This window comes from Corapipo altera, unplaced genomic scaffold (genome assembly GCF_003945725.1).
Source record: "Corapipo altera isolate COAL_440 unplaced genomic scaffold, ASM394572v1 0, whole genome shotgun sequence".
NCBI lineage: Eukaryota > Metazoa > Chordata > Aves > Passeriformes > Pipridae > Corapipo > Corapipo altera.
In genome coordinates, this window is record NW_020884872.1 from 11,890,453 (window position 1) to 11,915,946 (window position 25,494).

Here is a 25,494-nt window from a genome sequence, read left to right on the forward strand (position 1 = left end):
ATTGTATTAAGGACAGCAATTAGGGAATATGCTTCTCTGATTGTTGTCTCTATTATCACCTGAATTCAACTGACAAAAGCATTGTTATGGTTTTTATAAATTGTATTATTATTTAAAAATAAAATAAGAAATCACTAATATTTTCAGAGGAGGAGAAAGAAGTCTTTATATAGTCATGTAATGGTAAAATCGATAGCTGGGTTAAACAAACACTAATATTGATAATATATAAGTATCATAATGTGAAATAAAAAATTACTTCCCACACACCTCTTTCTTTCTACATGCTTTCCTTCAGCAACAGAAACATATAATTTCTCTAGTACATTATACAGAATGTGCACAGCAAGATATCAGAATAAATACCTGTCAATAACAGGAAGATGAAAATTGTTTTAAGAACAGTACTAAAAGGTATTTAAAGTATTTACCACTTCATCATCCTACTCCTAATGTAATTGAGAGCTAGGATAGTACAGCATATATTAAACAGTTATTTCAGGCAAAATAATACCTAGCAATTAAGCAATTTCTTAAAAAATCTTTTCATAAAGATGTTTTTCCCAAGGTATTAATGGCTGTTTAACAAAAATTGCTGAATGTGCCTATAAATTAAAAATTCAAAGTGTTTTGAGATTAATAATACATTGATATCCCTAAAGGAATTAGCTTACTTTGATTTTATAACTGATTTGTGTCCAAACTGGCAAAATAATTAATTATTTCACACTAAATTCAATACAATTTTAACAATTATGAGATATGACTGATAGTTTGACACTTAAGTTTAATGATCTCTAGTTTCTTGTAAAATGTTTTGAATTACCTCTAGTAAAATAAAATAAAATAGATATATAGTGCAATAATGTTATTGTTTTTCATATAACGAACAAAAATTTCCAGACACAATATTCAGTGGAATGTTTAGCACATATAAGATGAGTTTGAGATTTTGGAAGTAATGTGAAACACAAACAGCAGCACTGAGGACTATATAACATTTTGTATTAAATTTTGATTGCAATAAAGTCTAGTGCTATAGAAAAGAATGAAAGCAAGAGTACGTATAAGTGTGTTGTTTTGTTCTAAATGTGAAATAGAAGAAGCAAGTGTTTGGTTGTCTGTTTTGTTGGGTGGTTTTTGTTTTGTTTTGCTTTGTTTTGTTTTTTGTTAGTAGATAATGCAATATAAATTTATGGAAGTAGGAGTAATTTATCAAAAAAGTCATAGATTCATAGAATATCCTGACTTGGAAGGGACCCACAAGGATCACCAAGTCCAACTTTTAGCCCTACACAGAAGTGTTGAAGACAGTCAAAGAGTGCACTAAACACTGCCTTGTCTCTGTCCCTGTTTGTGAGGTGACCACAGTCATCCTGTTATTTCTACAGGATGATGTCATTTCTACATATGATGTTATTTCTACACTGGCTTTTGCTGTTAATATATTTTAAAAAGCTCTTTTTATTGTCCCCCACATTTCTGGCCGTCTTCAACTCCAGCTGAGCTTTGGTCATACAAATTTTCTCCCTGCAGCAGAAAGCAGCATCTCTCAGTTCTTCCCATGTCACCTGACCTCACTTCCACTGGGCATACGCCTTCCTTTTTTGCTTTATCTCCAAGAGAAGATCTCCTGTTTGACTTCCCACATTTGAGAATTGCCTGCTCCTATGCCCTTAGGAGGTGATATTTGAAAAGTGACCAGCACTGATGAACACCAGCACCTGCAAAAACATTTTCCCAGGGCACCTTACCAGTTCCCTGCGCAGCCTGAAGTCTACTCTCCTCATGTCCAGAGTTGAGCTTTTGGTCCCAGTTGATTTCCAACAAATTCAATTCTCCCATGAGGACAAGGGCAGTTGACTTGGAAGTGTCCCTTAGTTCCTCAAAGTCTGGACTATTTAGAAATTATTTATTTTAAAATTATTTGTTAACAAATCAACAACTATTAATAGACTTTTTTTTTTTTTTGGTGAGCGTGGAATAATATATAATTTAATTTAACTGAGAAACTTCTAGGAAAAGTATAGCACTTTATGGAGAATAACCATTTTTATTAAACTAGTCCAATCTATTTAATAAAGCTGATCAATCTGTATTTGGAAATTGGTTATATCTGATAATAGTACCTAATAAGAGACCACAACCTAAACTGTGTGATATTTCAAAATTAAGTGCTTTTATAAGTTTGAAAATTATATAAATGCAAAACTAAAAGCTCTTTGCCAATACAGACTTATATATGTTCATGAAGAAGAAAATAAAAGTCACTTTTATTTTAGGTAATCTACTGCCGGGAAAAAGTGACATGATGAGTGAAGAGTTACAAGCACCTACCAAAATGAAAAGCAGCTGTATCTGAGCCTCCCTCTCTGCATACCTGGTAGGTTCCCAGATGGCACTTTCTACACTCTGCTCCAGATCCAGAGCTCAGCAGTAGTCTTGAGAAGGTTCATTGAGAACAAGAAGGAACCCTTCTATATAGAAGAGTCTTCCGTCAGAAGACTGTAAGGGATATTTACTTGTATGACTTGTCAGAGAACTCCCTTGCTGGATCTAAATGTGGTCTAGGAAGGATTTAGCAAAGACATTAATGGGCAGAAAGTTAGACATCTAGTGGACCTTCAGGTAACAAAAGATAAGACCTTGGTTAGTTTATAAATATAGGGGACTAGTAAACATGGACTTTGTTACTGAAGCCCACCAAAATCCCGCTTGAAAAGAGTTTTCTTCATTATTTTAATCTTCTTTGAGAGCTTTTTCTACCCTTTTATGGAGTTATTCCTGCTTTGAAACAATTTTAAAGGCTTATGCTTCAATAGCTGACTTTTACACACATACATTTGCTACGTTTGGTCTGGGAAAAGAACAAGGGACAGAGGTATCAGCCCCAAAGACAATCTACAATATCTCCAATGTTATGGAAAAAGAAAACAGGTAATTGCATTTCAGATGACTGCCATTGACATGTGACAGTGAATGCTTGGTTATAACTTTACACACAAAAGAGTTCTATTTTGGAACAACAAATTAATAAATGTTTATCTATTGCAAAGAGTGGGGTTGCTGATGCTTTTTCATTCTGTATTTCTGATTGAAATAGTCTTAATCTCCTAAATTGCCTCCTAATAAATCTTGTAGATTACCAAATGGGCTCAAGGGATCATCAGCCGTTATTCATGCCATAACCCTAACAGATGCCATCCTCTTCATTCTTCAGTAATACTTTGACAAGATCATCAAACCAACATGTTTAATAAAATTGAATTTACTAAAAGACTTTGAAAAGATTTAGTAGAACTTCATGTTTTGGTAATTATTTTATAATGAGGCAAACAGTACACAAGCTGTGCTTTACCACTTTAAAGTATCTACTGTGTATATTAGAATATGTGTTTGTTTAAATGGTCTATAACTCCACAGTTTTATCTTTAACTGAAAATTAGCCTTATGGTTAACTTGTATTGTTTTGATCTGATGTCCTGTGGAGAAGAGTTGTAGATTTTTTCATCTAGAAGATTCAGAAATGAAATGTTAAAGACTTTATTTTGCCTTTGATGGAAAAAAGCACTGGATTTGAAAGCAAATTATTCTCATTATTCAAGTCCAATATGCATTTGTACGTTATTATATAATCCATTTCTTTCAATCAGCTTGCTATTTAATCCATCTGTTCTCTCTTTCTGATGAATTATGTTAGTTGAATAATTATAGAGAAAGGGAGCTCAGAAAAAGAATCTCGAAGAAAATCTTACATTTATAAGTGATGAACATAATGCTCTGTCATCAGAATGTATATCAGGTTTCTAAAGGGGAATGGAAATACCTCTATGAGAAAAAAAAGGAGAGATTTTATTTTTAGTCTGTTCTTGCTGTTTCTCTGGTTTATGCTTTTAGATTGTGAAGAAAAAGAAGGAAAAGAATATTTCTGTAAGAGTGTCTTAAAAGATTTTAAGATACTTTGCAGAACACATAAATTAACTTTTTTGGTTTTGGTTTTGGTTTTGTTTGTTTTTTTTTTTTAATTTTGAAACAACTTTAAGCCTATTCTTTAAAGAGTAATAAGCCTTTGCCTACATGCAGTGTCTGAGATGTGCAGGACCTGCATCATTAGAAAGATGCAGATCTAGATGCAGAACACTCTAGATTGTGTTCTTGTTGAATTTTTAAAGACTGTCCAGGTAAGTGTGCTGACTATGTGGGAGCTGGATTTTTCCAGAATATGAACAAGCAGAGTAAGTCTATATTTTTCCAAAACGACAGAACTTTAAGACTTTGAGGACAAGGGAATGTTGAAGAGAGCTGAGCAGGGTAGAAAATGATGCTTCATTCTTTCATTATTATATTAGGAGTCTGGAGAACCACAGAAGATGGAAATTAATTAGAAAGAGGAGAGAGTCCTTGTGATGTAGTAGGAGTCTCAAATATTTCTCAAAAGAGGTAGATAAAGCAGGACATGGATACAAATAAAAATACTTGTTTTATTCTGTTCTATTTCTTTTATCATCTTCAGGAACTCATGTTAGCAGCTTTGGGAAGTAAATAAATTCAGTTTTTTCAGCTGCCATATATCCTTAGAAGAAAAACTGTAAATTCAGATTTGTCGTTAGGAAGGTGCTATAAAAAGTTTCACTGCTGTTCACAGTGTGTGTGTATGTGTGTCTATGTGTCTGTATGTCTGTTGCTATGTGCGACCTGTGCCTCTAAACGGGGCAATAAAGCCCATTTCCATGATTATTAGTCCAAGAAAAAATGATAGACCAAAAATGAAAAAGTACTGTGGCTTTATTCAGACCTTGAAAAGACTTCAGAAACATGGTTATGAGGAAATCTATAAATAGCAGTGTAGTGATGTTGTATTAAGGACCTCTACCCAGACTGTGACCCCAGGCTCTCCAACTGTGCCTACAAATAATGCTGAACAAGTTACACTTGCAACCATGTTGTGTTTTCCAGACATTATCAAGAAAACAAGTGCTGTTTCAAATATGGGAAGAATTTTCCAATTCAGCTCTTTCCAGTGGCAGATACTTAAAAAACGAAACCTGTAATATCAAAAAATGAAGACATTTCTAATACAGAAAGCCGGAATTTTAATGGAATTTAAGTAGCAAACAACTGTCTCTAAGATGATAATTTTACCTTAATATTAAAAAATAAACAAATAACACATAAAAAATCTGATGCATTTGCAGGTGTTTTCACAGCAGACACTAGGGAAGTGAATATATAACTGCATAACATAGTAAAAACAGTTCTTTTCTCATATCATTGCTGCATTAAGACATTCCATTCTTTCTTATAGTATAAGACAAACAATGGTACAGGAAAACAGGCAATTCCAGCCTGGATCTATGACACAAAGCAAATATTTTGCTCTCTGGGAATCCTTATGCAAGCTGTATAACTTTATTCTGTTTGCAGTCAACAATTAGTAAGAACATTATAACCAGGACTTGAAGAGCACTGAAAGCCACAAGTGAGGTAATTAGCGAAATGATAGTGAATTACAATATCTTTGTAATGAAGGCATCTTTTCCATATATCACATATCACTCACTTAAGTGTAAATTGAGGAAATCAGAGCAATCTGGATGAAGCTTTGTCTCTAAACTACTTCTTATGATAAATGTCATCTCTAATAATCACCTACTGTTTCTCTTCTCCCCGCAGCTACCGGATATTCTCCCTCCCCCCTGCTCCCTTTTTTTCCCTTGCTTCAAAATGTTGCTGTAGCACAGCATGCAGGTATGAAGGCTGACTGAAAGAGAAGAGGCACCCTGCCCAGTCACTTCCACCCTGCCTGTGCATTCAGAGCCGTTTCACATCCTGTAGCAGTGTCATTGCCTGCCTGTACTTGCAGCAGAGACATCACTGCGTGATTAAAGATGGGTTGCCTTTGTCAATACCACAGCAAGTTCTTTTTCAGAACTAATTCCCCAGTCAAGTTGTTTTCTCAGCTGATGGCCACATTCTCATAATTTTCTCCTTTTGTTGCCGTGTTTCTACATTTGCTGTTTGAGAACAAAATTGTACTTAATGAATGTGGCAGCAGTGTGTTCACCTCACATTTCTGGATTGTAATATTTTTTTTGGCACAGCTGCTCTTAATGTACCTCAAGAGCCTGGTGAGAAGCAATATAAGACTAGCTGTTGTTACAGTCATTATAATTATTAAGGGTTTCATTTGTAGTTCCTTGTTTTAAGGAAACCAAAAAAAAAAAAAACCCTACAACATAGAAAGCAAATGTGTAGAAAGAAAATTCTGAAATATTTAAAATAAAAACTATTTCTGCTTGTTTCATAAACTCAAATATACTGTGTATCTTGAGAAGATTAAAAAAAAATGACATGTGCAGCTTAATTTCTACATAGTGTACCAAAACTATTTTTGCCACTATTTATAAGTGAATCACAGGAACTCAGTTTAACGTATTTATTGTTTCACCCCACAGATCTGTTCTAGAAACACTACTGAGCCGAAATTCAGGAAGAAGAGAAGATAAAGCCTTGTACATCCAGGACTCTGGACCATGAAACATTTCACTTCTTGTGAACACCAAAGTATACCCCAGATTTGCATTGTTGCACTCCTGTCCTACAATAATCTCCAAAGGGTAGTAAGCTGTCTACTCCTTTTCCATGCTGGTTTTTCCTTTCTTATGCCCTCACTCCCTCTTGATGCCGAAAAGCCTTGGAGTGAAAGAACTGCTCAGAGACTTTGCATCTTTAAGCAACAAGGTATTTGTTTATTCAACACTGGGAACAAGCCAGCTTGTGCTGGGCAAACTTTCTTGGCTCAAAAGTACAAAAACAAGCCATTTTATAAACATTAGATACAGGGTTACACCCTGGCTCTGGGCCCCTATATCTAATTCAAACATCTAGTTTACCTGATTTATTACCTTGTGGTCTGTTGTATACTATTCCCTAGCATTCTTTCTGTAATGAAACTTTGGTCCAGTGAGCAGCACAGAACTATATTAACTAGTGCTCCTAAAATGTTCTTCTGGCAACATAGGTAGAGCAAACATTAGGCAATTACCTTCTCCTGGCTCAACAGGGCAAGGTATACCAACTGAGCCATCGTTAACTCTTTTTGTGCCTTTCTGTCATCACCCTCTCACCTGCCCTTACATATGCTCTTGAAAGGTTTAAGTAAATAGGGTATAGTAACATTTTTACATTATAATGATGGCCTGAAATCTCTTGTGAGATGAATTCCTTAGCAGAAAATGCAATTAATTCACAGGAGAATTGACCCACCTGACATCAGAAAATCTTTTTGATTTGGGAGAAGATTGGAGCACAAAAATAAATCTTAGAAAGAAGCTGGTTTCTTTTATTTTCCTTTCTTCTTAGAACCACTTTCTGAGTATTTCTATGTAAATACAAGAAAAAATATTTCCAGTTTAGCTCTATTTAAAATATCTATTATTATTGTTATTCAAGACTTTTTCATGGTATAATGAACAGTATTTCAGTGATTAAAAGGAATAATGAACAATTACCAAGAACTGAAAATCATATCTTTAGCTGAAAACCTCTTTGCTGAAATTATTTTATGAAAGTACAAATTGTCATGTTTGTTAAAAGGTGTGCTAATTCCCGATAGCTAAAGGAATAACACTGTTGAGATAGTGTTCAGATACATTGTTGAGATTACAATTTTAGCTCTGTCAAGATAAAAGAAACACTTCTGATTTGGTTAGGCTTAGATCGTGTGTATTTGAAAACAAGGCTAACTTATTCAGATTTAGATTTTATTTAGATTAGACCAAGTACATGAAGGAAATCTGGGAAACAGTGGGAGAAATTTATTTCATGTTAAGAAGCAGCCAGGTAACAGTGAACTTTGCCTAAATGTAATATTTTTTTACTCTTGCTCTGATCAGTATAAACATGTAGTATTGGCTTCACTTGGAAATGCCAAGTCATGGTCTGAAAAAGGAGATGTATCCTACACGAATCATCTCCATATGGGCCTGTGCAAAATGGACAGATGCCAATGGTAAACTTTTAGTAGGACTTCCAAATTACCTGGCATTTCCATAAAGGCAGGAAAACTTAAGAAAAATCCTGTTGTTAAATATTGTTTAGCATATTATTCAACATATAGCTAGATCAAACCCAACACGCACTTATAAAAACAATCCACTCTCCAAAAGCACATCTAATAAGAGTAGGTGTGTGAAAAGCATAAGAATGTGAAGTCCCATTGGAAAACATGGTTTCTTAGGCAGGACCTGACTTATTTAAAAGTATCGCTCTCCCCAAAACTCCTTTGGAAATCCAGTCTCCAAAGAAACTTTTATGGGAGTGATAAAACAACCTTAACACCTACGTGTCTGAAATGGCATACTTAATTGCTTATTTAAACACTTGGATGATGTTCCATTCCCAAGAAAATGAAGTTCAGCTGTCCACTTGAGACCCCACTGTGTGATTGTTGCCTCTGGATCCTTTGCTGTATAGCTCCATGTGAAAAACTATGCCAAACCTGAATAAAGAGTCATCAGAAGAGTCTGTACCCAGAGGTATCTCTATTTTTTGCTAGAACATCACATGGAATGTTTTACTTTGTTAAAAGATTTTCCTCTTATCCTTTATCATGTTTACCTAATGATCAGTCTGATATGAATTGCATTTATAACTTGTAGAATAAAATTGTATTGAAACATCTTAAGTCATTGTTTCTGTACGTCTTTAGTGTGCAACTAGATGCATTTTCAGTGTATCTATCAGAAAAGCATCCCCACCCCACTCTACATCTCTGTATGTTCTATTTGTGTACTATACAGATTATTCCTTACTCTTTGAACCATCCCTTCCTCCAAAATTGTCTATGTTGACATAAACATTTACTTCTGTTAGGACAATGACAAAATGGAATATCAGCAATCTCTCTGTTTTTTTCTTTATTATATATTTCCTAACAGTGTGAAACAGTGTGATTATTGTTGTTCAAAAAAGAAGTTGTAATTAAGGAAAGAAGAAGAGTTAAGGTTTTTCAATCTTTTTGGAGTATATCAGGTTTTCTGAAGGTCTGATAGTGATTTATGGCTAATACATTTAGGGCAAGATAAATTTCTTGCAGTTCAACTCCTTTGTGCTCTCACAATATGAAATATACTACTGTAGATTAGTTTCCCTCGCTTTCTTTTTGTTCCTATTTTCCTGTTAGAGGATGATGCATGTGGAGAGAACAACCAGTATCTGAATAAAATCCAACACCAAACATAACATGGCATTACCAAGCACTTAAAAAATATTCCAAAATATTCGTGGTCAGTATAGAGAGAAGAGGCACGATTCCCATGCCCTGTCCCTGATGGCAAAACTTCTGCCTAAGGCTGTGCCAGGCAGGGTATACCCACCCTTGTCTGATGGTGAAAATTAACATTTTGTTAGATGGCTGACCAGCTGAGAATACTGAATGCCACCTATGCTGAAGGCACAGTCAGATGTGTTACGATGCCTGTACCTGATCTGGCTTAAGTGTTGTTCCTTCCAATAGTATGTGTTCCTTATGCCAGCATTAAGGAAAGCAACACAGTGCTTAATGATGACAGGAAAATGAATAAGAGAAAAAAGGAAAATAAATCATATTTTGCCAGAGGTTAATGGAATTAAATATAATCCAGAAATATTTCTTTAAACCTGCCCAGGGTGTTACCAGAAAAATCATTAAAAGAATCTTTTTATACTTATTTATAGTGATAACATTAATTGTTCTCCTTAACACTAAATGAAATATTAGCTTATTCTATTTTAAATTCAACTAGTTGATGCGTAAACCTAAAGAAGATCTAATTTCACATGCTAACCTCCCTGTGTAGAAGAGAAAATTAGAGGAATAGAGAAACTGAGTTGTAATCAAAGTCTTCTGTGTATATTTTCTCTATCCCTTTTAGAAACCATTTGTTAATAACAGAGATTAAAGAAGAAAGCAGGCTGTGCAATTTTTATTTCCTATCAGAAATTATTAATTGTTTTTGGCAGTACAGAATTTCACACAAAGAAATGGCTTTGCCTTCTTCACTCAAAGGAGGTATGTAACAAGGAGAAAACTGACATGCAAAAGCTTTTTAACCAAGTCCCCTGAACTTGTCTCTCCTATATAATTTCCATGAAGTAAGCATCAATTGAAGTATTTCTGACCTCCTTCATGGGATATGACTCATGCTTCATCAAGACCCAAATTCATCCTTTGAAACTACTGAAGCTGCTTATTAGATTTGGAATTAGTCTTCCTCAGTACAAAGGGTGGAGAAAGACATCCTCTCCCAGCTGCAGCTGTACTGACTGATCCTTAGAGGAGAGATGTCACCTCACACCCATCTGATCTTTCCCGCCTCCCTGCTGGAAGTAACCATCCCTTCCCTTACCATCAGCCAGATGAGCTTTTCCAATCATCCCCTTCTCCATTTCCACCAAAACTGGCTGGGAAAGGTGTTTAAATGCTTCACAGAATCACAGAATATGCCAAGTTGGAAGGAACCTACAAGAATCATCAAGTCCAGCTCCTGGACTTGTAAAGAACCATTCCCAAGAATCACACCATGTGCCTGAGAGTGTTGTCCAAATGCTTCTTGAACTCTGTCAGGCGTGATGTGGTGACCACTTTCCTGGGGAGCCTGTTCCAGTGCCCAACCACGTTCTGGGTGAAGAACCTTTTTCTAAAATCCAACCTAAACCTTCCCTGACACAATTTCAGGCCATTCCCTCGGGTTCTGTCACTGGTCACCACAGAGAAAAGATCAGTGTCTACCCTTCCTCTTCCTCTTTAATCATCTTCATCACAGCTGAAGCAAGGTAGGAAGTGCAGAAAGGGCACTGAACCCAGAGGAGAGTGTCAGACCTGAGGGGTGTCAGACAGCAACTCTTCAGCTCCCATACTGCAAATTCAGGGAGATATCTCTTTGCTGCAGGGCTGTGACTGTACCAGGATGTCTTCCTGGGGTATATGGGAAGTGGCAGAAGTAAAAGGTACCATTTTTTACCCATGTACTGCATATCCTTCCTCTCTGATGCACTTGGCTTAGGAAGATCCCCACCCCAGCAGACACTCCTCACCTTGCAGTGCCCCACATTACCCCACTGCTGTGTAGGTGCAATGGTTTGTGGACTGAGTGGAAAACCACATTTTTAGGATGGTGTGAGTATAGTTTTCTCTGGCTTACACTGTTCTTGAATGTGCTGCCAGGTCTGACCAAAAGCAGTGGACCTTCCCCTTTTAGTCACTGACTCTATAGCACCTATATGAGTTATCACCAAGAGATCAGATAAATTAATCTCACAGACTGCAAATTCAAAAGTAAATATTTTTTTTTTGTTCTGTTTTTGTTCCAAAGCAATTTCATAGAACTGATCCTACATCTTGAATCCTGCTTTGCAGAACAGTCAGAGACTAAAAACATGTGACAGGGATGAAAGAAGTGTCCCTTTCAGTCACAGGCTGGTCTTGGATCTGCTTGTTACTGCATTCCTCCTTAGCATTTCAAGGGTTATGATTAGTGCACTTCATTCAATGTGGGAATAAATGTTTGAGATGCTTGCTCTCTGAGTCACTCCTGCAAAAGCAGTCACCATTAAGATCTTAAAAAGGTTTGCTGGAAGCTTTCTTGCCTGTAATAATAAAAATATTTGAAAAGTACCAAGCACAGAAACAAAAGTTTCAGTAGAGAACTGCTGTGAGAATTAATCAGAGTGTGAAGTGAAACATCCTCAAACCTTTAGCAGATATGTGATAAGTCATTAAAGCAGAGAACCCTAATGTGAAAAGCAGAAGTTGTTTCCATGACAAAGAATGGGCTCTAAACTGTAAGCAACAGCATCTGTTGACTTATAACAGCAGTGATCATCCATACTCTAAGTGTCTGACTACATGTAAGGTAAGTGACATCAAAAATAATTTTCATTTGTATCAAAATCAATGGTAATTCTTGTTCAGAAGCATCTTACTCAACTGACTGCAAATATATGTGAGCTGTCAAAGCACACTGATTGGTAGTAATGATTAGTAGTACTACATGTCTTTATCTAATCCAGCCAGCAGGTCTGATTATTAATCAGCTTCTGATCATTCAATTCTGAGCTACATTAAATTATGCTTGTAAAATTCTGATGAAAGTCCAGATTCCTGGTCAAAAGTCATATTCCATTTTTTTTTATACTGCAGAGTATAAAGGCATCAGGGACACTGAAAGATTGAGAGCAGAAGGAACAATGTTCTTTACAGGGAGTTTTGTGTCTGGATCAGAATTTATTCATGTATTTAAAAATTAAAGTTTGAAAAAATCCACAGTCAAAAGCAAACAGTAAACTCTCAGATGACCGGCACTGTGAGTTTCCAGTATTTTCCCTCAATGATTCAAATAACTATGCAAGTTTGAAAATAGATATGATGTATTGCTGAGATGGGACTAGTGTGAAAACATTTAAATAATGGGAATATTTTGGAAAAAAATACACTAAGACACTTTGACTGTGTCTTATCTTTTATATTGTATACAATTTTATTATTTTTAGCTGCAAAACTAATATTCATACTCATGCTTTACAGGAGGTAATTTATGATCTCTCCTGTACATTTTTTAAGAAATCTCGAAAAAATCATAGGCAATAATTTTCTGTATTTGCTCAATTCATACAATCCATACAAATTAATTTCATATATATTAATGTAATTTAACTGTGTACACATTTGGATGATAGTTTATTACTAATAAAACGTAACTTTATGTTTTACAGGAAAAAGAGATAGAAGACGTGGCTCTCTAATACTGTTGTAGGAGAGAATTACTTTAAAATTGTAACCTTGGTAGTCATGTTGCACAAAGTAATTATAATGGAGTTTCATCTTTTGTGTTTCTGTCTCTCTGTTTGTTCCTGTACTTATTGCCAGAATTGAGCAGGAAAATGCAGTTACTAAGTCCAAGCCTGACCTAGAAATCAGGTCACATGATTTATACAGTAATCCAAGAGGGAACATTTCAGATTAGGTAAAAGGGGATTTTTTTCTATAATTTTTCGGAGTGCCTAAATTATCTCCTTTCACCTTGATTCTCTGTCACTCAACCCTGTGTTCAAGGTAACTATCTAAGATCCTGGGTGTTAAACTTCAGTACTGCCACAACTTCTTCACAGCTTGTCACAAGTCACTCCACAGAACAGATTTGCTTGCTCAGAATCATTCAGCACTCTTTTTTTTTTTCCTTTTTGTAAAAACTTGGAAGGAATAACAAAACCTGATGCTTGCTGGAAGCAATGATGAACAAGTTGCTGGGTGATCTTCTGGGTAAGACTAAGTTGTGGCTAAAAGCAGCAACATTTATTTATTATTAATCTGATCAAATTTCAGCCTTGCTTTCATTCATTCTACTTTCAACAGAGTAAAAAAAATACAATAGAGGATGTGGACACCACTCCAGGGCAAACCAACAGGTTTGCTTCAGTGACATTCTTCAGGAGCAAGCCTTGTTTGTTCACCTGATCAGAGGGATAAACAGAATGTTTTATAAAACTAAAATATATCAGCACAGTCTAATAATAAATTCTGAATTGAATGGCAACAACAGTTAACTTTTAAAATTCATATATTCAATGAATTTAAGAATCCAATTATCTTCAAATCAGCACATGTAATATATCTAAATCCAAGATGTGTGAAAATATTTGAGCATATGCATATACACCAAAAAAAAAAAGAATGTTCTACTGAAATGTCATGACTAAAAGAATGGATGAGAAAATGGATACTCAAAGTATCAGCATCTCCTCACAGCACTTTTTCCATATACCAGGCCTTGGAAGTATGCAAGATGTGGATTTTATTATAAATGTGGGCGATTGCCTGAGTTTGTACCATCAAATGGTTTCGACATTAACTTATGTAAGATGAGCATCAGACTTATTTTAAAAATAAATTAATTAAGCAATAAGGCCTTGAATAATTTCAATAGCTTCGAAAATTGGTAATACCTTATTCGTTCATGAAATCCACATGAGTTAGTGAGATCATGTACTTTCCTCTTTCAGCAATTTTCCTGTGTGCCCCTAGCTGTACAGCGGTGCTGTATGTATCTCTGGTACGTAAAAGAAGAGGACAGAATGGTAGCTCCACTTTTATCACCTTCTATTCTGTCTATGCAGCTGATTTGAAGAAATCCACTTTTTTTTTTTAATTATTTTAAAAGCCTGAAATAATAGCTTCATTTAAATCAATGTATATTTTCAGCTACTGATTTCAATGAGTCAGAATTTCACCAATACCAACATACACTCAAATATGTGAATGATGCATCTATGTTAAATCCTTCATTCAAAACGGAAGAACTGAGACTCCATATGCAACCCTGTGCCCCCAGTTATAAAAATGTACGACGAAGACTTTAAAATAGCACAGTTAGGCAAATTCACTGGTACTGAACTCTGCCTATTATTAAGATAGGCAGAGTTATTAAGATTTTAATTATTAAGATTTTGGATAAAGAAATAATTCTTTCTTTGCACAAAATTGTTTAATTTTAAAATGTGTGGGAATATGTTGCCTTGCTTTTGTTGATTACACTGGGGAAATTAAATATATATTAATTGAGATTATCATAATGATAATCTGCATCGTTACAGGTTGGGGACAGAGTGGCTGGAGAGCAGCCAGGCAGAAAGGGACCTGGGAATGCTGACTGACAGGAGGCTGAACATGAGCCAGCAGTGTGCCCAGGTGGCCAAGGCGGCCAATGGCATCCTGGCCTGCATCAAGAACAGTGTGGCCAGCAGGAGCAGGGAAGTGATTCTGCCCCTGTACTCAGCGCTGGTGAGGCCTCACCTGGAGTGCTGTGTCCAGTTCTGGGCCCCTCAGTTCAGGAAAGATGTTGAGGTGCTGGAGCAGGTCCAGAGAAGAGCAACGAGGCTGGTGAAGGGACTGGAGCACAAGTCCTATGAGGAGAGGCTGAGGGAACTGGGGTTGTACATCTTGGAGAAAAGGAGGCTCAGGGGAGACCTCATCACTCTCTACAACTTCCTGAGAGGAGGTTGTAGGCAGGTGGGGGTTGGTCTCTTCTCCCAGGCAACCAGCAGTAGGACAAGAGGGCATGGCCTTAAGCTGCGCCAGGGGAGGTTTAGGTTAGACATTAGAAAGAAATTCTTTACAGAGAGGGTAATCAGGCATTGGAATGGGCTGCCCAGGGAAGTGGTGGATTCTCCGTCCCTGGAGGTTTTTAAGATGAGGTTGGACGTGGCACTTAGTGCCATGGTCTAGCAACTGTGGTGGTAGTGGATCATGGGTTGGACATGATGATCTCAGAGGTCCTTTCCAACCCATCTGATTCTATGATTCTATGATTCTATGATTGATGAAGTAATAGTCAGAGAATTGTCTTAACCAATAAGCATTTGGAAATGCTGTGAACACTGTGTATTTCAAATCAGAAATAATTACTTTTTTTTTTAATTTATTTGGAAAATAAAAGTTGCTTTATTGTAAACAAAGAATTTAAAACCAAGATAATTTTTTCTCAGGTCATAAGGACTGTGTTGGTATGAGATTAATGACAAATCTGGAATTTGACTTCCTTATTTACAATAAAATAGCTGTTTCAGACATATGAAATATACGTTATAGACAAAAAACTAGTGAAAAAGGACAAATTTTCATTGACTTCAGATAGAAGACTTGTCAAAGCATTGCTTTTAAATTGTCTATGCCCCTTCTGCACTTCCAAAATTGCTATGAACCCCCACTGCAAATGCCATTTTCTATGTATGCACCTTCCCAAATGTTTATACAGTAATTTTGTTTTTATACTACCACATTATATTTTAATGAAAGTTTACTTTTCAAATTATTTCATAATCAGAATGGCAAAGCTTACAGTGAAAGATGCTGCATCAGCTCTTTTGATGCTTGATACACATTTCTGTAAATGCAACTGTCAGCTTTCAGGTGATAGCTTCTTGAAGTTTAATGTCACCATCGAATTACTACAAAAAAAAAAGGAATGCAGATAAGCTTAGACGGTTTGGAACCACTATTTGCTCAGCAAGTTTGCATCAAACACAGAATAAGACTATCATAAAACCAAAGCTGTATCTCTTTGGTAATGGGACCTTGCATTTGACCTGAGTTCCACCTGTCACAAAAAGCTGTGCACAGAATGCTAATAAAGGGAATACGAGACTCATTTTTCTACTGAGCTGAAGCCTCAGTGAAGTGGAGTTTTGCCTGGTTTCACTGTAAATATCTGGTCTGTACTCACAACTGGTGAACCTTCTATAAATTAAGCAAGGAAACAAAGGCTGATGCCACTTAATTTCCATGTCACTGCTACTACCATTAGTACAGAAGAAGATAAGCAAGGGAATCTACTGTAAGCAAAGTGAATACTTCAATTTTAAATATTCCTTTTTTTATTATTTTTTTTTATTGAGTATTTCAGCTTCAGGATGTTTCAGTTTCCTAAAGCCTCAGCTGCTACTGTCATAATTGCCTTAAAACTCTCCCTCAGGTTTTGTCCTTTATGTTTGGAGTATACCTGAGGGTAAGACTGGTAAAAGGTGGAAAACAAAGAGGAAAATTTACAGAGGAAATATATGAGGTAAATATATAAGAGGAAAGTAACAGAAAATATTTTTTTTTAAAGACTTGCACCATTACAGAGAAAGTATACACAAGAAGTGAGAAATGAACCGGGGAAAGAAAAAAATTATATTTCCATTCATTTTAATTTGATAGTTGACAATGACAGGCTATAAATAGGAATACATAGGATTTTTCTTTTTAAAGAAACAAGTGATGGATCCTCTATGAATTCTGCCCTGCTTAAACATCATCCCGCCCCATGGTGGTTTTTGTTTGTTGTTTTAAACATTTAGGTCTATTCACAACAGGATATATCTTTTCCCTGAGAATATTTCAAGCCTGTCTGTTTTTATCTCCCTCTAATGTGCATAAGAACTTTTCCTTCCATTCTTTTGATTGTAATAGATTGAATTAGAAGAACCAGGATATAAGGAACTTCTTACTGTAGTATGCAGGATGTGAAGCACTTATTTGCTGACTGATCAATAGCTTAGTCTGGACATAGATGATCACAAGATTATGACCAAATGGGGATGGATTTGAAAATGCCAGCAATTGCACAAGAGTTGCATCCAACAGACTCATGGGAGTCTCATGGTAGGAGGAATTTACCATGCAGATATTGGTGCCTTTACCATTGGAACTGACATAATTCAGTGTTTTCCAAAGGAGAATATAAGCTCCTATTTACTCGTAATGTTACTTGTAAAATAAGGGTAAGAGCTGAGCCTCTTGTTGCTACAAATGCATTCCAAGTTCTGCCAGCCACTTTAATTACTGAAGAAAGAGAAGCAATGCTGCTCAACATCTTCTCCTGAAAAATAACTATGGGTTATAAGGGTTTTTTCCTACATCCATCTTTTAAAATTTAAATTATTGTTATTACTGAAAGTGTTAGAATGGCATAACTCAGTGGATGCTTGTATTTTGAACAAGATTTTCAAAGATATTTCAACTCAAAAATCTATCCAAATCCAAAATTAGTTTTCCATGTGCAATATCCATGCTGTTTTTCAGACTATCACAGGAAAACATCTTGCCTCTCTCCATCTCTTTCCTCCTTCCTTCCTTCTTTCTGTACTTCCTGCCCTCCTTTCCTCCTTCCTTCCCTCCTTACTTTCCTTCTTCTGTTCCCTTCTTCTTTCCCTTTCCTTCTCTCCGAACACCTGTGGCATCCAAAACAGAAGAAATACCATAAAACTTTCTCCTTCATTGCTCATTACTCTGTTCTCTCTTCCAGGAACATAAATACAACCAAGCTACTGCAAGTGCCTTCAAGATAGCAATTGGATTGTCCTCAAAGTGTGCCACATATAAAGTGTGATGAAAGTATGCTAATTATAGATGCAGTACAGGAATGAAAGTTACTTACATACTCTCTTCAGAGGCTTAGGAAAGCAAGGAAGGGTGGAGAGGGAAAAGAACAGATTGTTTTGGTACAGACACAAATCTTGGAAAATTGAAATGCTGGAGATTGGTGTCTGCCTTCAGATAGCAATGGCTGGTGCAACTAATTAATCTGTTAATTAATTAATCTAAAATTACGTAAATCTAAAATTGTAAAACCAAAATGTATGAATGTCTGTCATGGTTTAAGCCCAGATGGCAACTAGGCATCATGGAGCTGCTCACTCACTCCCCCACCAGTGGGATGGGGGAGACAATTGGGAGGGGAACAGGCAGAAAATTCATAGGGTGAGATAAAGTTTAATAGGTAAAGCAAAAGCTGCATGCACAAGCAAAACAAAACAACAAATTCATTACTCACTTCCCGTGGGCAGGCAGATGTTCAGATATCTCCAAGAAAGTAGGGCCCCATGAAGCTCAGTGGTGACTTAGGATGACAAACACCATAACTCTGAACACTCCCCAGCTCCTCCTTCTTCCTCCCTCTTCATATACTGAGCATGATATGGTTGTGGAATATCCCTTGTGTCAGTTGGGGTCAGCTGTCCTGTCTCCTCCCACCTTCCCATGCACCCACAGCCACCTTTCTATTACCAACACTGTTTCCAGCACAAATCCAAAACATAGCTCAATACTAGCCACTTTGAAGAACATTTACCAGCCCAAACCAGCAAAACTTCTTGCCTATCTTGTACAAGGTAATGATAAATCAGTTACAACTTAGCAATATTTTTGGCTCTATACGTAATTCTACAAATTTTCCTGGAAAATTCATTCAAATATGCAATATTTTAAAAACAGTAAACCTTGTTACATCAATCTATATAATTTATTCTGGAAAGAAAAAAAACACCTCTGTGTGAAATCCTAATCTCACTATAGCCAGTATACTCACTAAGTTTGTCTGGAAAAATACTATTTTAAGGGTTTTTTTGTGTGATTGAATAGTCAGATAAGAGATCACTTTTCAGAAACAGACTACAGGGAAAAAAAACCACTACCGGCATATTCTCATCAAGGATTTATAATTAGTGGCAATTTTGACTGGATTTTTTTGCCGGAATTCTGTCTGGTTTTTTTTAGTTATAGCAACAAACATCACTTTTATTTCTGTAATAAAATTTAATGAAACTATAAGAAGAATATGTTTGGTGGGCTTTTTTTCCTGGTTGGATGTTTGGAGGAAAAAGAAGGCAGGATAGAGGATACTTTGTGACACAAGAGCATACTTTTTACAGCACCTATGGTGAGAAAATATAATATTTCTGTTTGAATCTCTGCCAAGACCAAATAAATAAATAATTTAATGGTTTAAAGAAATAAAATACTAAGATGTAGAGTTATTTTAATTTGAGACTCTGGTAAAAATAAAACTTTATGGTTACAGATATCCAAGCAAATATCTTTCTTTGATGATAAGGAAATGGTAGATCATATTAATGGAATACCAATCTGGTGCTGAATACTCATCTAGTCATTCTCACCTCCTACGTTCTGTCATCCTCCTTTAATGGCATATTCAAAGAAAGGATTATATAAAAGAAGTTTATTATAAAATAGGATAGAATGAGTCACCAAAGGATACTTAAAATCAGCCTGTCCAAGAGGGTGGTAATATTGTCCTACTTAATTTGCTTGCTTATGAATTATATGTCTACTATACTAAAAGGACAAGTATAATTGGGTTCCAGCTTTATGTTGGTAAGTCAGTCTATATTTACTTCACACCCAAATGTGCAGGTAGCATTGGATACTCATTGTGCCTTAAAGGACTAAGGTCTTAAAAAAAGTGGATCTGAATCAACACTGCACTTTAGCAAAACTGAACTTTGCCAGTGGAAATGACTCATATAATTCAAGTTAGGAACATACTAAGCATTATTATTAGATCAAGGTCTTTGTCAAGGAGTAGGTCTCTGCTTCAATCAGAATTTGATGAAATTAATTTTCATTTTTTGTTTATGGATTTTGTCTTCCATAGAAGAAAACTATGCACAATAAAATAAAAATGAAATATGATTCTTGCTTCATTCATTGTGGAAAATTAAATTTATACAAGTAAGAAAGGGATGTCAGCTAGGAATCAGATGATGACCTTTGTTTAAGAGATCAGATTTTCTGAAATAAAAGATTTAATATGCTGCCTACAATCAAGGCAAATACTCTTCATTGATAAGGAATTCAAACACTGTTGGCATGTAATTAAAATTTTATAAGCACTAAAATATACTTGAAATAAGTTAGAGGAACAGTAGATTTTTTTCTTTCAGTTATTCCACTAATTTTTTTGACACTCTCTTATTACTAAATACAATTTTTTTAGGAAAAAAGAATCACCCTGGCACTATGATAGCTTAGATGTTTATTTTAGAAGGGTTAAATTGTTATTCCATTGTGACTGATAGTTAGAAATAAAGTTATATATATCTTGATATGTATACCTTGTTAAAGGTATAGATTACTGGGTTTTTTGGCCAGAATATCCTTGAGAGGCCTTGCTTTTTCTATCCACACCCATCTCTAGTCAAGTAAGAAAGCATTCTAAAGCAAGTTATACTTATACTTTTATCGCACGTGCCTTTCCTGCAATGAATGCCTTATGTAAGAATTCAGAGTGGATGGAGAACATTTAAGCAGAGATACACCTGGTTAAAGGCGTTGTGCTCCTTTGGAAGGGTGCATGTCTCAAATATGGCAGTTATTAAAACTTGTTCAGAAAACATTCAACCAAAGAAAATTGATATAATGCAATGCCATTTATGTAGGCTGGCATTTCTGAACAAGAAAATGTATCTGTATGTATGATAGTCACACATATTTTTAACTGTGGTCCAATGTATAATATTATTCTAAGCTATTTTCTTTCTCTGCAGCAGCTCTTAAAAATATCTTCTGTTCTCAGATCCCGTGAAAGGAAACAGGCTCCAAAATAGCAAAGGCCAATTCTGAACAGGTTTGGGGAGCTGTTTTTCTTTTTTTTTTTTTTTCTTTTTTTTTTCTTTAGATAACTTGCAGATACAAGAATAAAGCCATGCCAGGTTGGCATTCTTTGATATAAATTTCAGGGTAAAAAAATCTATCAGGAACAGAAACACTTCCATGTTTTCTTTTCTTCTTTGTTTTATTTTGGTCAAACACAATATCAAAATCCAAATATGCACGTTCTATGAAAGAAGACTACTGCTAAATCTGAAAGAGGATTTATGCCCCCTCATTTTGCCTAGCTTCCCATATATTGGGACGTTCAAAAACCACGATCCATCTGGTGTTTCAGGAAACTACAGTATGTAGGCAATTGACTTTTCACTCATAAAGGTTTCTTCAGCACCTGAAGATATTTACTTGTACATGATTACAGCTCTCTATGGACTGAATATTTAGCACATGATTTCCTTAAGATCCTTCAGCAAGACATCTCCCAGATCTTCTCCAATATCAGACCGGCAGGCACTTTTACCATATGAATCACAAAATTAATCTTGGGAGTAAAAAAAAAAATAAAAAAAGGACAACCACACTGTCAGATAAAACTGTAGGTCTTCTTGTTGATAAGGATTTTAGTACCCCAACTAGGATGTAGGAGATAAGGTTACAGTCTCTCCAGTGATGGAGGGAATTTAAACTCTTATTGCCTAACAGACAAATGCTTGGTATTATATTTCCTGTGACAGGACTCAGTTTTTTCCACTGTAGTTGTCCCATGTTTTATACAACAAAATGAACGCTATTTGGCAGAGATAGAAAAAGTCACACATAAAAATTATTTGGTTTCATCTATCTCTGGTGTAGTTGATGAAAAATGCTGATTGAAGTATTTGATACAGAAGGAAGCATAAAATGATTAATAGGTCTTAATAGCACCTGTAAATAGAACAGAATAACACTACTTAACTAAAGAAAAAAGGCCTTGCAGACTGGAAGAAGTCAAAAGGAATTTGAAAAATACCATTCAAAGATATTTCAGTGCAAGGAATCTAAATGAGGTAAATAATATGTGTTTAGGGGAACTCAGATTTTCAATAATGAAACATATCATCATAGTAAACTCATGCATTTCATTAAATGCTGTTTAAGACAATTATCTAAATGGCAAAAAATTCTCATCAACACTCCTAAATTCTAGAGAGAAAAGAGCAGCTTTCTACTGGTCTCTTCATTCTATCTAGGCTATTTTAGCATCATAATATGTTCTTGAAAGAATCTAGGATATAATTTCTACTCATTCATACATTACATAGCTTGCTTTGATGACTAGAATTTTGATTTGGGAATTTGTTAGATGGAAAACTATCTATAAGTTGATATTACAATATTCAGTATTTACTAGAGTGCTTAGATCAGTTTACTGTTTTAGATAAAAGAAGATGAAAAATTACGTTTAAAATAAAGACATAAAAGCATTATATATTAAAGAAAAATATTAAAATTGTTTAAGGTTATAAACCCTCAGAGAAATGAAATATCTTTATGCAGATTTTAGATTATGGTTTGTTTGTCTGAGAAATTATTTATGAAACAGAATACAATCCTTTTATGAAACAAAGACAATCCTTATTCCCATAATTGGCAAGTGTGCTTAAGTTATTCCTTCTACATTTAGTAGTCCCAAAGTTGGACTAAGAATAATTGTAATATCTTTCAAATCAGATAGTGTAACTTTACTCCTATATGCAGATGATTATCTAGTATATGTAATACATATGACTAATACAATATGACGAATCTTCTACTAGGGAATTTCACGACTGTTTTTTATAGCCCACTGTTTATAAACGAAGACTTTCCAAATTTAAAATAGGCAGACCCATACTGAGATATGAGACACTATGGTAACAGGGTTTGTCAAATTCTAAACATGTCTCACTAATGGTAATTAAACAGCTCATGTAGGGTGCTATAAGACTGAATCTTACTGGCAGACTACTTAAAATAGGAGAGTGCAAAATTTACACAGGAAAAAATAAAATAGCTTTCTGTCACAAATCAAAGTGCAAATCAATTCTGCTAAAATACTTTAACTAAATGTGATAGGTGGAATATTTATACACAGAAAAATCAAAGATGTTCTGGAAAACGCACATTACCTTTTGTAATCCTAGAAACAATTGTGGTATGTGTAAGGACCCTAAGACTGTGATTTAGATAAATTATAGTTAAATACTGAGAGGAAAAAAAATAGGGAGGAAAGAAGACAATAAAAGTAGCTGAACTCTCCGCCAAATTCCTATAGATTCCTTTCCATCAGACATATCTGTAAAAAGAACATGTATGAAAAGTAATTTGAAACTAGGAATTAGAGTTGCATCAGTTTCAAATTTATCTCAGCCATGACATTTATGAGGACTCGAGTTTGGAAACCTACCAGATTTTTTGTACGTGTTCAAGATAAAAGAAATAGAGAAGTTGACATATACTTCATTTGTCCACTCTGTCTTGAATACCTGAGATGACAAGTGTATTTAGGAATAGGAGATTTAAAAAGGCGAAAATGAAGAATATGTCAATCATCTGGGATGGAAATTTACTGAAGCCATAGTTACAAAATATTGATGTTTTTAGGGTACTTCTATAATTCAGTGTGAAAACTGAAAACTTACCCCAAAACCCAAGAATAGACATCACTTATATCTCTGAAAGGCCATGATTATTTATATGCCTTTGTTATACCATTTTCACTTCAGATAATTTAAAAAAATCTTGTCCTGAAGATCTTTCTTAGAAACAAACAAATAAATCCCACAGCACTAAAAATAAACATAAATTACCAAGATCCATTTTATGATGATTCTTTAAAAAAAAAAAATTAAAAAAAAATCAAACAAATGCATGTTTCCATCGCTTATCTCAGTGAATGTATCACAAAGATGTGAAAACATTTTTATAAGAGAGCCTTTGAAGTTTATGTCTCCATTATCTCTCTTCTCAAGGCTTATAGATGTGTCATAAGTGAGTAGTTGTTTTCAGAATGATAATGTGGATATGATAGTCTGATCTATTCTGTTCTCAAGAAATGTTCTTCACTAAGAGAAAAGTTATTACCATTTTGATGGTCTTGGAAGCTGCTAATAATCATATCCGTGAAGCAGGATATATTCTTTGGAAACTGCTTTTAGGAGAGGTAATTTGGAGAAGCATAGTTTCTTTTCAATTATTGACATGAAACAGCACTCTTTCTGTTTTACTTAATTTGTGTGTGTGTGTGCATGTGGGCGTCTATAAAAATAATATTTATTACTGGGGTTATTACAATATACCATGAAGGAACACACTGGTAGTCCCATGAAATGAAAGTTTCAAAGAGCCCAATGTTAGTTTGATTTCTTTTGCCATCAGTGAGATACACACCTTATCACATGGAGAGAGTACTTCTTATAACAAAATGCTAACAGAAATATATCACCACTAGCAACATCACTATAATCTTTGGTGAACTACATACAATTATCTGCTTGAAAAAAATACTCATTTTGGGTTTTTTCTTATGATATAATAAGATATTATCTGCTTATTCCCACTGCAAGATGAACATAATTCTAGAAATAGTTTCCTTGGTTTAACCACAGATACAGCAGCATAAACACTCAACATTTTATGAATCATGAGTATGCCTCATTAAATGTTTTAGTAGTACAATTTAATGTAATTTAATTTTTCCTACCAATGTCCTTCCAGAACATTCCCTTCCGGCTTCCCAGAAGAGAAGCTGTGATTGCTACATTGACTTGAAAAGATCAAATTTACCCAGTATATATTCCGAAATTTTTCATTAAATGAAAAACTGTCCGGTTGTCCCCTGTCCAACTGGCATGATGATCAGTTGAAATTATGTCTTCACTGAAGTGATAGACACAAACATATTTTGTTGAGGTTTTGATTTCAACTATTTTGTGTTGTCTCAAAGCTGGAGATCAGAAACCAGAGTACCACGGTAATGCCACCAACTGTGTCAAAGTCTCTAGAAAGGAAGAAATCATGGTCATTACCACCTCTTCTTTATTTTTTGAATAGCCACAGAGTTATAAATGTTGTTTTAAAATTCAAAGCTCTTCTAAGTATGCAGATATTGCCTGATACCACAGAAAAACAAAAAAAAAAAAAAGAAAATAGCTCAGACTTGAACCACATCACTGCTAGGTCTATTTTTCCTTGTTATACAAATAAAGCACCTCAAGAAAAGCTGGTGAACTGTAGCTGGCAAAAGAAGGGTCTGTTCGAGTGTCCACTTGTGCAGTTTCTTATAAAAGAAAAACAACATTTACATAGATAGATACAACATATCCTTACATTTTTATGTAGTAGAATTGAGTTATGTTGAAGAAAGGTCTGAAGAAAGAGCTCTGTTATGGGTAATGCCTGAAGATTTAGCCTTAAAGATTTTAGTCAAAGGGGCTGAAGATAAAAAATTGGTAATTTTAAGCTTGGGTTCACATTTGCAAGAGCAAAGTTCTGAGGCGTCTTCTGATCTCCACAGGTTCATGTTTTTAAGTGTTTTCTTCAAAGGTGAT